We start from the raw sequence: 11,590 nt of genomic DNA on the forward strand, positions 1-11,590 counted from the left end.
TGTGACACAAAATGGAAGTCAAGATTAGGGTGTGGAAAAATTCCTTTTCCGAATGAAAGCCCCATTTAAGAACCCCAATAAACCCCATACCTGAAATTTCTGAGTTATGACATAATGCATTTTTTGATTGACCCTCATTAATCATTGAGAAAATAGTTTATATTTCTGTTTGGAGGTATTGTTTCATCATTTTAGATGACATGTTTTCAGTTAAAAAGAATGAGGAACCTTTTTGTCAAATATGCTCAGTTTCTTCCATTGTTCTTAAACCCAAAAAGTAAAACAAAATTAAATTTTCTACAAAAATGTTCCACCAAAAATTATATGTAGGTTTCCCATATCCAACAATCGACATTGTCACGTTTTCATTGTCCTTTATCAGTTTTACCCGTTACTTTCTCAAAAAATAGTATGTTTATGTATTTCGATAAATTTCGCATAATCTATTAACTATATATCAAATTCGGATGGTTACGCTTCTGAATTAGGCATCATAACTCAGAAGTCTGACAAACGGTGAATCTTTCTTCTAGGATTCATTATATACTCAATGAGGGCTTTAGATGTAGACATTCAAATAACCGGATCTGTCCGCCAGGAACAGATATAGTTCATATGTATCCGAGTTTTCTACACAATCAATAGCATATACTAAATTCAATGAAATACATAATCGTAGAGTTTTCATAAGGAAGGATCGGGTAAAAGTGATAAAGGACAATGAAAACATGGCAATATCGATTTCTCGTCCTAGTGAACCGACCCTATATAAAATATTCCTAGCGACATTTTTGTAGAATATTTTCATGGACGAAATCTCATCGTTTGCTAATTTTTCAGTTCCAGAAAACATCCATCTGCCTACGTGCTGTGTGGTGTACGCTATATACATATCTCAAATATTTCAATAAAATTATCCACATCAAAGTTCAAAATGTGAGCGCTGAATTTTAGTTTAAGGGGTGATCCCCACTTCTAAATTTCAGAAAAAAGTAGAAAGTATAAGTAGCAAAGAATATGTGGTCAAATTTTTAAGTCGATCGGAACAATATTGCCACAGTATGAGCGTTGGATGAAAACAATTTATTTTGTACGCAGCATATAAACTGTTTTTTTTCGCGATAGTTTTCGAGATAGAGTTGGCACAGCAAAATGCTTTAATAAAAACAAGGTTTCGTAAACGACCTCAAAACTTGGTAATATTTTTCTCTTTCAGATGAAGAAAAAAATCTGCCAAAAAGTTACGTAGTTTTCTCGGGAAAAAAATCATGAAAAATGGCTTTTATTGTGCTTTACAACTGGGGATCTCCTTTTGAGGCTAAGCACAATAAATTGTTGGCTTACATCCAGTTTGAAACTTGGTCGTGAATTGCTTATAGTTTTTATTACATGTAGTCCTTACGATTTGTATTGCCCCATCATTTTCACATATTTTGAAGGCTTAGAGATTCTCTCACGCGGAAGAATTCCGTCCATAATATACTCGTGCAAAAAAAGAAAAACCGAGAAAAACTTTCTATCTTTCCTATTTGTCAATTTAAGATTAGGCAGAAACAGTATTGATATGTTCGAATGTATTCGAACGAATGCCCATTCTAATGAATATGTAAGGAAAAACTAACACATTAGTCTATATAGGCCAAAATATAGGAAAAAATTACAATTTTGTGCACATATTATTCATTTTTAGTGGTATAGGAATTCACTCTCGGAGTCGACCCGTAGTCTGAGTCGGAGTCGGAGTAGTGAAAAAAACTCGCCTGGAGTCGGAGTCGAGCCGAAAATAACTCGACTCCGAAATCCTGGAACTACCTGTAATTTGACGTTTGAAGTTTCCAGTGGTCACAAAACATCTCCACTGAAAACTGTCAACATAGGTCCACGTTTTGGTACAGCCCCCACGGTATTTTCCGATTTCCGGTATTTTGGGGATTTTAGCTACAATTTTTAACCAAACTACATGTAATTTGACGTTTAAGGTTCCCAGTGGTCAAAAAACATATCAACCAAAAACTGTCAAAATAGGTCCATGTTTTTCTATAGCCCCCTATAACGGTACCGCCCGATTTTCGGTGTTTTGGGGATTTAAACATTTTTTGTTTTAACGAACTATTTGTAATTCGACATTTGAGGTTCCCAGTGATCATGTTTGGACGAAATGTGTTTCAGACAATTTGGAGTTGATTTAGCCATGTCCGTCCGTCTGTCTGGCTGGAGCGCACGATAACTCCCGAACGGATCAACCGATTTGGTCCAAAATTTTACTTTAGTAAAAATTTGTCCAAACTTAGTTTAAGTTCGAAGATGGGTTATATCGGTCCACTCCTTCTCGTACCTCCCCCAAAAAAGTTCGAGAATGTTCGGAAAATTTGTGCGCACGATAACTCTTGAAGGGAGTAACCGATTTGGTCCATACTTTGCACATCGTAAAATTTCTACCAGACTTAGATGAGGTTCTAGTATGGACTCAATCGGTCCCCTCCTTCGGGTACCTCCCACACAAAATTTCGGAAAAGTTCAGTTTAGGACATGTTCGAGAATCTCTTTGATTTTTCTTGTAGCAACTTGTATTCACTGCCCCGTTTACGACGGTACATGTCTCATTAGGGCAAGTCCATACTTCCTGAGAAAAATAGCCTGAAAGATGCAAACAAATCCCTATGACACCGTGTGTAGTGGTTGGACGCAAGACAACTCTCGAACGGATCAACCGATTTGGTCCAAAATTTGGTCTTCGTAATATTTTGTCCAAACATAGTTTAAGTTCGAACATAAGCCATATCAGTCCACTCCTTCAGGTACGTCCCCCACAAAAGTTCAAAAATGTTCGGAAAAATTGTTCGCACGTTAACATTTGAAGTGTGTGACAGATATGGTCCATACTTTACACATCCTAGTATATCTACAAGATATAGATCAGATTCGAATATGGACTATGTTTGTCCACTCCTTCGGGTACCTATCACACAAAATTACGGATAAGTTCACTGTAAGACCTGTTCTCGAATCACTTTGATTTTTTGAAGCAACTTGCATTCGCTGCCTCAATTACGACGGTAAAAGTATTTTCAGGGGCAAGTCCATACTTCTTGAGAAAACAGCCCGAAAGGTGTAAAAAACCCTATGGCACCATATATAGTGGCTGGAGAGCACGATAACTCCAAAATTTGTCCTTCCTGATATTTTGTCATACTTTCAGTTCGAAGATAGGTAATACCGGTCCACAACTTCCGGTAGTTCCCCCGAATATTTAAAAAAATGTCACTTAAAGGGTATGCACGATATCTCTTGAACAAATTTGGTCCAAACTTTGGATCTCCTAATATTTTGTCCAAATTAAGTTTAACTTCTATAAAATGTCGCCACGTTCAAATGTCAAAAAAAGGCCATAAAATAATGATAAGACCATAAATACATTCGATCTGACCGTAGATTAAAGTTTCAATTCACATAGACTGAGGGTATATCTCTGTCGACAAAGCCGACTGATACTTTTTTTCTTGTTTCATAGTTTTTTTCTTTTTTTAAGGATATAAACTGTGTAGCCCATGTACACATATTGATTTTCAGTGTCCAGAGCTTTTTATACCCTCAGCCTTTAGGCTATGAAGGGTATATACACTAGGGCTATAACCAAAAAAATACCACCACATTGCCGTGTAGAGCATGGAAAACTATTATGAAATATGGTGTTAATTTTTCTCTATCGCGAAAAAAGTTTCCGCACCAAATGCATGGAATTTCAGAAATGCATTTTTTAATTTTATCTGTTATAACAACATATTTGCTTTTGATTAAAATTTTTATTTTTTAGTAATCTAATTTAAAATCATTATCAAAGCGTTCTGGACCAATTTGTTCTCAAATCGCGCCATTTCGGACCATTTTAGGATTTTTTGACACTATTGCAATTTTTGGTTTTTATACCCTCAGCCTTTAGGCTATGGAGGGTATATACACTTTGATACGATGAAAATGTGCCTCATCGAAATAATGGTTTTAGACCCCAAGTATGTTTGGACGAAATGTGTTTCAGACAATTTGGAGTCGATCTAGCCCTGTCCGTCTGTCTGTCTGTCTATCTGTCTGTCCTGCTGGCTGGAGCGCACGATAACTCTCGAACGGATGTAACGACTTGGTCCAAAATTTGGCTTTCGTAATATTTTGCCCAAACTTAGTTTAAGTTCGAAGATGAGCTACATCGGTCCACTCCTTCCGGTACCTACCCCACAAAAGTTCGAAAATGTTCGGAAAGTTTGTGCGCACGATAACTCTTGAAAAGAGTGACCGATTTGGTCCATACTTTGTACAGCGTAAACTTTCTACCAGAGTAATATGAGGTTCCAATATGGTCTCAATCGGTCCACTCCTTCGGGTACCTCCCACACAAAATTTCGGAAAAGTTCAGTTTAGGGCCATCTCTCGAATCGCTTTGATTTTTGTTTTAGCAACTTGTATTCACTGCCCTCCATACGACGGTACAAGTTCCATCAGGGGCAAGTCCATACTTCCTGAGAAAATAGGATGAAAGTTGCAAAAAAACCCCGATGACACCGTGTGAGGTGGTTGGAGCTCAAGATAACTCTTGAACGGATCTGCCGATTCGGTCCAAAATATGGCCTTAGTAATATTTTGTCCAAACATAGTTTAAGTTTGAAGATAAGCCATATCGGTCCACTCCTTCAGGTACCTCCCCCACACAAGTTCAAAAATGTTCGGAAAAATTGTTAGTACGGTAACTATTGAAGGGAGTGGCCGAATTGGTCTGTGTAATGTACACATCCTAATATATCTACCAGATATAGATCAGGTTCAAATATGGACTATATTTGTCCACTCCATCCGGTACCTCCCACACAAAATTTCGGATAAGTTCACTTTAAGACCTGCTATCGAATCACTTTGATTTTTGTTGAAGCAACTTGCATTCGCTGCCTCAATTACGAAGGGAAAAGTTTTTTAGGGGCAAGTCCATACTTCTTGAGCAAACAGTCCGAAGAGTGTAAAAACCCCCTATGGCACCATATGTTGTGATCCACTTCCATAACAGTCAATGTCGATCCATTCCTTTTAGTATCTCCTCCGCAAAACTTTTGATCTTCAATCCTAATCAACATTTTTGTCGGTTCAAACGCCCAAAATTTTTAAAACCCACTAAATACATACGTATTTTGGGAAAAAATTTTTTTCAATATACACAGGCTGAGGTTATATCTCTGTCGGCAAAGCCGACTGATACTTTTTTACTTGTTCTTTATAAACTCGTGAATTTTATGTTTATATTTTTTGTACCTATCGGACAACAGAAATTGGGGTCATTTGCAACGAATTCGCGAAAGTTACAGGCTGTTTTTGTTGACCTTGCCTGTGAGAATTGTATTTGTTTTCTACAAAAATACAACACCAGTACCATGTGGGGAATTTTGTCCTAATAATGAAAACGCGTTTCTAAGATCGATTCGATGAAAAACGTTTCAGCACCGACCGCAATTACTAAAACTCTTTTGATATTTTGTCTACTTAAAATTTTAAATGTGCTTTGTTTGAATAAATATTTATAAACAAAAATACATTTCTCACAGGCAAAGTCATTAAAAACGGTCTGTAACTTTCGCGAATTTGTTGCAAATGAGACCATACTCTCTTGTCCGATAGGTACAAAAAATATAAACATAAAATTCGCGAGTTTATAAAGAAAAACCAAAAATTGCAATAGTGTCAAAAAATCCTAAAATGGTCCGAAATGGCGCGATTTGAGAACAAATTGGTCCAGAACGCTTTGATAATGATTTTAAATTAGATTACAAAAAAATAAAAATTTTAATCAAAAGCAAATATGTTGTTATAACAGATAAAGTTAAAAAATGCATTTCTGAACTTCCATGCATTTGGTGCGGAAACTTTTTTCGCGATAGAGAAAAATTGACACCGTATTTCATAATAGTTTTCCATGCTCTACACGGCTATGTGGTGGTATTTTCGATATCTGCAAAAAAGTGCAAAAAGTTATATCCCTAATATACACTTTCATACGGGCAAAATGTGCCTCATCGAAATAATGGTTTTAGACCCCAAGTATGTTTGGACGAAATGTGTTTCAGACAATTTGGAGTCGATTGAGCAGTGTCCGTCCGTCTGTCTGTCTGGCTGGCTGGAGCGCACGATAACTCTCGAACGGATGAACCGATTCGGTTCAAATTTTGGCTTTCGTAATATTTTGTCCAAACTTAGGTTAAGTTCGAAGATGAGCTATATCGGTCCACTCCTTCCGGTACCTCCCCCACAAAAGTTCGAAAATGTTCGGAAAATTTGTACGCACGATAACTCTTGAAGGGTGTAACCGATTTGGTCCATACTTTGCCCATCGTGGAGCGTGTACCAGACTTAGATCAGGTTTTAATATGGACTCAATCGGTCCACTCCGTCGGGTACCTCCCACACAAAATTTTGGAAAAGTTCAGTTTAGGAACATCTCTCGAATCGCTTTGATTTTTGCTTTAGCAACTTGTATTCACTGCCCTCCATACGACGGTATAAGTTTCATCAGGGGCAAGTCCATACTTCCTGAGAAAATAGCCTGAAAGTTGCAAAAAAACCCTATGACACCGTGTGAGGAGGTTGGAGGGCAAAATAACTCTCGAACAGGTCTGCCGATTCGGTCCAAAGTTTGGCCTTAGTAATATTTTGTCCAAACATAGTTTAAGTTCGAAGATAAGCCATATCGGTCCACTCCTTCAGGTACCTCCCCCACAAAAGTTCAAAAATGTTCGGAAAATTGTGCGTACGATAACTCTTGAAGAGAGTGGCCGAATTGGTCCATACTTTACACATCCTAATATATCTACCAGATATAGATCAGGTTCAAATATGGACTATATTTGTCCACTCCATCCGGTACCTCCCACTCAAAATTTCGGATACATGTTCACTTTAAGACCTGCTTTCGAATCACTTTGATTTTTGTTGAAGCAACTTGCATTGCTGCCTCAATTGCGATGGTAAAAGTTGTTTCAGGGGCAAGTTCATACTTCTTGAGCAAATATCCCTGAAGTTCTAAAAAACCCCTATGGTACCATATGTAGTGGCTGGATATCCATTCTTTTTAGTATCTCCTCCGCAAAACTTTTGATATTAAATCCTAATCAACATTTTTGTTAGTTCAAACGCCCAAAATTTTTAAAACTCCCTAAATACATGCGTTTTTTGGAAAAAAAATTGTTTCAATATACACAGGCTGAGGGTATATCTCTGTCGGCAAAGCCGACTGATACTTTTTTACTTGTTATGACTTGAGATATAACTTCAAAATTCAAATGCACTCATCTCATTATGGTGAATATATTTTAGCCATTTCTATGAACATCAACATCTGACTTTATCTCGTCGCCGAAAACAAAAAAGGGTATTGTTTAATATATATGTTACACCCTTCGAATAAGACAATGGAATTTAAATCTATTGGTGGTATAATTACAAGAATACAATACATACGTTTTTTAATAATTTATTGAAATTTCTATACAAGAAGTGCGATTTTCCAACTCGTTTTTTTGCGTTACCGAAAAAAATCGGTAAAATTAAATTTTTTATAATTTTGGGACTGCAATGGGATGCCACCGTGGTGCAATGGTATGCACACCCGCCTTGCACACATAAGGTCGTGGGTTCGATTCCCCCGCCAGATAACATCAAAACACTTTTCAACGGTGGCAATATACCCCTCAGTAATGTTGGCGACATTTACTGTGTATTTCAGCCATGTAAAACTTCTCTACAAAGTGGCGTCTTAAGACACGCCGTTCGGACTCGGCAATAAACAGTAGGTCCCGTATCATAGAGCTAATATGAATCGGGGTGCACTCATTGATATGAGAGAAGTCTCCCTTGTCCCTTATGGGATGTTTGTGGAACAATTATTATTAATTTCGGTAATTAATGATATTTTTAGTAAGTTAGCGATCAAAAAAGCGGTCGTTAAGTTCTGTCTATAGCAAGAGTGCTGTCAAATTTTATTTAAAAATTTTCATTCATCATTTTGCTTTTTAATTTTACCGATTTTTGTCTGTAACTCAAAAAATGACTTAAAGAATCTAAAAAATCTAAGTTTTAAAAGTAAGCTATTAATCCCAACGCTTAAAATGTTTTAAACATTTCTATTTTGCTTTTCAAAATTGTCTACGTAAAATATCATTGGAATATATTACACAGTTCCAAGGGACTTTCTCACTAATCGGAGGCATAATAAACTAATTCCTTTAGAGGAAAGGAACACCAAACATAGATTTTTAAGCGAACTAGGCTACTCATCACTAGGTTTAAAATACTGTTGCTTATCAAAGTCATCCATCGGTGGTTGTAGGGTGAAAATCATTCGACAGATTCAAATAGTAATTCTATATTGACTGTAGAACTGAGTCAACAGTGGCTAAGCAGAGAGACGAGATTTGGCCGGAAACTTTGAAAAACTTAATTTTTATTATTTATACACCAATTGCTACTGCTAAGAACGAAAACATCAATGAAATAAATAAGAATCTAATGCTCAAGATAGGAAAAAATATTGACGTCCGGATTATGGAGGTACGAAAAATATAAGATGTCCGGATTATCGAGTCTACAATGTAAAAAATTCTAGTGTCCGTATTACCGCGTTGTCCGGATTAACGAGTGTCCGGATTATCGAGACTATATGTACTGTATTTGTTAAGAATATATTTAAGATCATTCAGGTAACTCTAGGTTAGGTTTTAAGAATTTTTTTAGCACTTTTCTTTCAAATCCTTTAATGCGAAGTTTTAAAAACTATTTTGATTATCACATGAAGGTCTTTTAAAGTGGTTTCAAAGATTATTTTAAATGCTTCAGACTATTGCAAAACCCTGTGTACTTTTTAATCTATATATTTGTCAATTATAAATTTTCCTGTGCATTGCTATGGTCCAAATAAAAATTCAAATAAAACCCAATCGCACAACAGTGGCATCCGTTAGGACTTTACTTCACAATCAGAGTATTGACATTTTTCCTTTATGTGGAAAATTTGAAATATGTAAAACAGGAGACAATGGGTTGGGAATAGGATCTAAGGATTTTAGCAAACAATTATGTGTGGAAATAATAACTTTTGGTTTTCGAATTCTTTCTTTGCTGGGCCGCAATGAAATAAAAAATTCGTTGAAATTCGTGTATTAAAGCGCTGGATTTCTTCCATCATTTCTGTCACTGCATCCACACGCCCGCTTTTTCTATTTCCGTTTTTTGGTTGAGTGTTGGCTGTTGGTGTCTAATGTGGCCCAGGATTAGTTGAATAAATTGGGGCTTATTTGTTATGAGGTTGATGAGCTATGAGCCTTTTTCCAACCATTTACATTCCCTTGTCCCTCTGTAGGGGACACATTTTAGCTCCTTATGGTTTATGCCTTTTGGCATTGTTTACAGTTTCAATTGTCAACAGGCAGTAGACGTTTATTAAAACGTGTTTGCCTTGGTTTGACTGGTTGGTTGCTTGCGTTCGACTGTCATCGTTTGCTTTGGTTAAGTTGACTAGGTGGCTGACTGACAGACTGGTTGCCCAGTGACACATTGTATGAAAAACGAGACAATTTTTTCTTGGCCTGTGGCAAAGGAGCCACCGAATGCCAGCTTTCACCAGTCATATCAAATGGCAAAGACTTCCGCGTAAAATGTCCAAAATAGGTCAACATTTCAAATGGCATGACAATTTGACAAGGCTCTATGCAAAACGGCCATAAAAATATTTCAAAAGATTTTCACTTGATATTCCCTAGTCTTTGCTTTATTTTTTCCCTTTTCATTCATTCATTCGTTTTCATTATTCATTTCTGTCATTTCATTTCAGTCCATTCATTTATTTCGACATTTTGCTGGTTGTACGTCCGTTCATTCATTGAATCATTCATTCAACCAGTCATGCATTCTTTCCTCCATTCTCTCGTTGGTGGTTCTGACGGCCCATGTCTACGGCGGAAGTAGTTTGATTTAATAATCAAAAGCCCATCAAAAAGCATAAAACCGTTTGAGTGTTTAAATAGCAAATGAAATGAGATCGGGTTAATGTGCCCATAAGGCCCATAAGGGTCCAAGCTGCTGGTGGAGGGGGGGTTGTTGCTGTTGTTATAATTATTGTTGCAATTTCTACCATTGTTTGTAGTTGTTGTTGTATTTTATTAACGTTAATTTTATGCTAGACTATAAAAATTTCGCTTTTTCTGATAATGTTAGTAATATTTAATTAGGCCTCCACAGGAAACCATCGCCTGTGTGGGAGGACTTTTATGTTTCTGCTTACATTATTTTTTGTTGGCTTCATTTTCAAAGAACTAATTTAAGGGACATGTTAGCCAGAGAGAAATTTAAAACTTAAAGACCATTGGGGTACATTAAGGCCCTCAAAATATTCTTAAAGAAATAAAACAGAATCAGTCGGCTTTTAACAAATCCACGCTTGAAAAATATTTTTTAACAAATCCACGCTTGAAAAGTATTTTTTAACAAATCCACGCTTGAAAAATATTTTTTAACAAATCCACGCTTGAAAAGTATTTTTTAACAAATCCACGCTTGAAAAATATTTTTTTAACAAATCCACGCTTGAAAAATATTTTTTTAACAAATCCACGCTTGAAAAATATTTTTTAACAAATCCACGCTTGAAAATTTTTTTTTAACAAATCCACGCTTGAAAAATATTTTTTTTAACATATCCACGCTTGAAAAATATTTTTTTAACAAATCCACGCATGAAAAATATTTTTTAACAAATCCACGCTTGAAAAATATTTTTTTTAACAAATCCACGCTTGAAAAACATTTTTTTAACAAATCCACGCTTGAAAAATATTTTTTTTAACAAATCCACGCTTGAAAAATATTTTTTAACAAATCCACGCTTGAAAAATATTTTTTAAACAAATCCACGCTTGAAAAATATTTTTTTAACATATCCACGCTTGAAAAATATTTTTTTAACAAATCCACGCATGAAAAATATTTTTTAACAAATCCACGCTTGAAAAATATTTTTTTTTAACAAATCCACGCTTGAAAAACTTTTTTTTAACAAATCCACGCTTGAAAAATATTTTTTAACAAAATGTTAAAATAAATCACACTTGAAAAAAATCATTACTTGAAAAATATTTTCAAAAATATCCATGGTTGGAAAATATTTTCAAAAACCTACACATCCGCAAAAACTTCCTAGGTGTAACTCTTCATTTATAGTTAGTTCAGGCGCACCGTGAATATTGTTGTTTGTTCAATTAACAAAATAAACCTCAAAAGTTTAAACACCATCCCAAAATTGTGATATTGTCTTGACAGACTTTGAATCCAAAACCTTCTGAACCCATAGCAGACACGCTATAAAACCTAAAAAAGCTATTTTTATATTTTCTCTATCAAATGTTAAACTCAACTCATATTTAATGAAGTTATAAAACAATTAACATCTTTTTAGCTTCATAATTGCCAATGTGCGGTTTTCGGATATTTATGTTCCCCCAACCCCTTTGCAAACAAACAAAGGGTTTAAACAAATGCAAATATTGAAAAACTTTTTAAAATAACT

This window comes from Musca autumnalis, unplaced genomic scaffold, assembly GCF_047663935.1.
Source record: "Musca autumnalis isolate F117 unplaced genomic scaffold, ASM4766393v1 scaffold_1, whole genome shotgun sequence".
NCBI lineage: Eukaryota > Metazoa > Arthropoda > Insecta > Diptera > Muscidae > Musca > Musca autumnalis.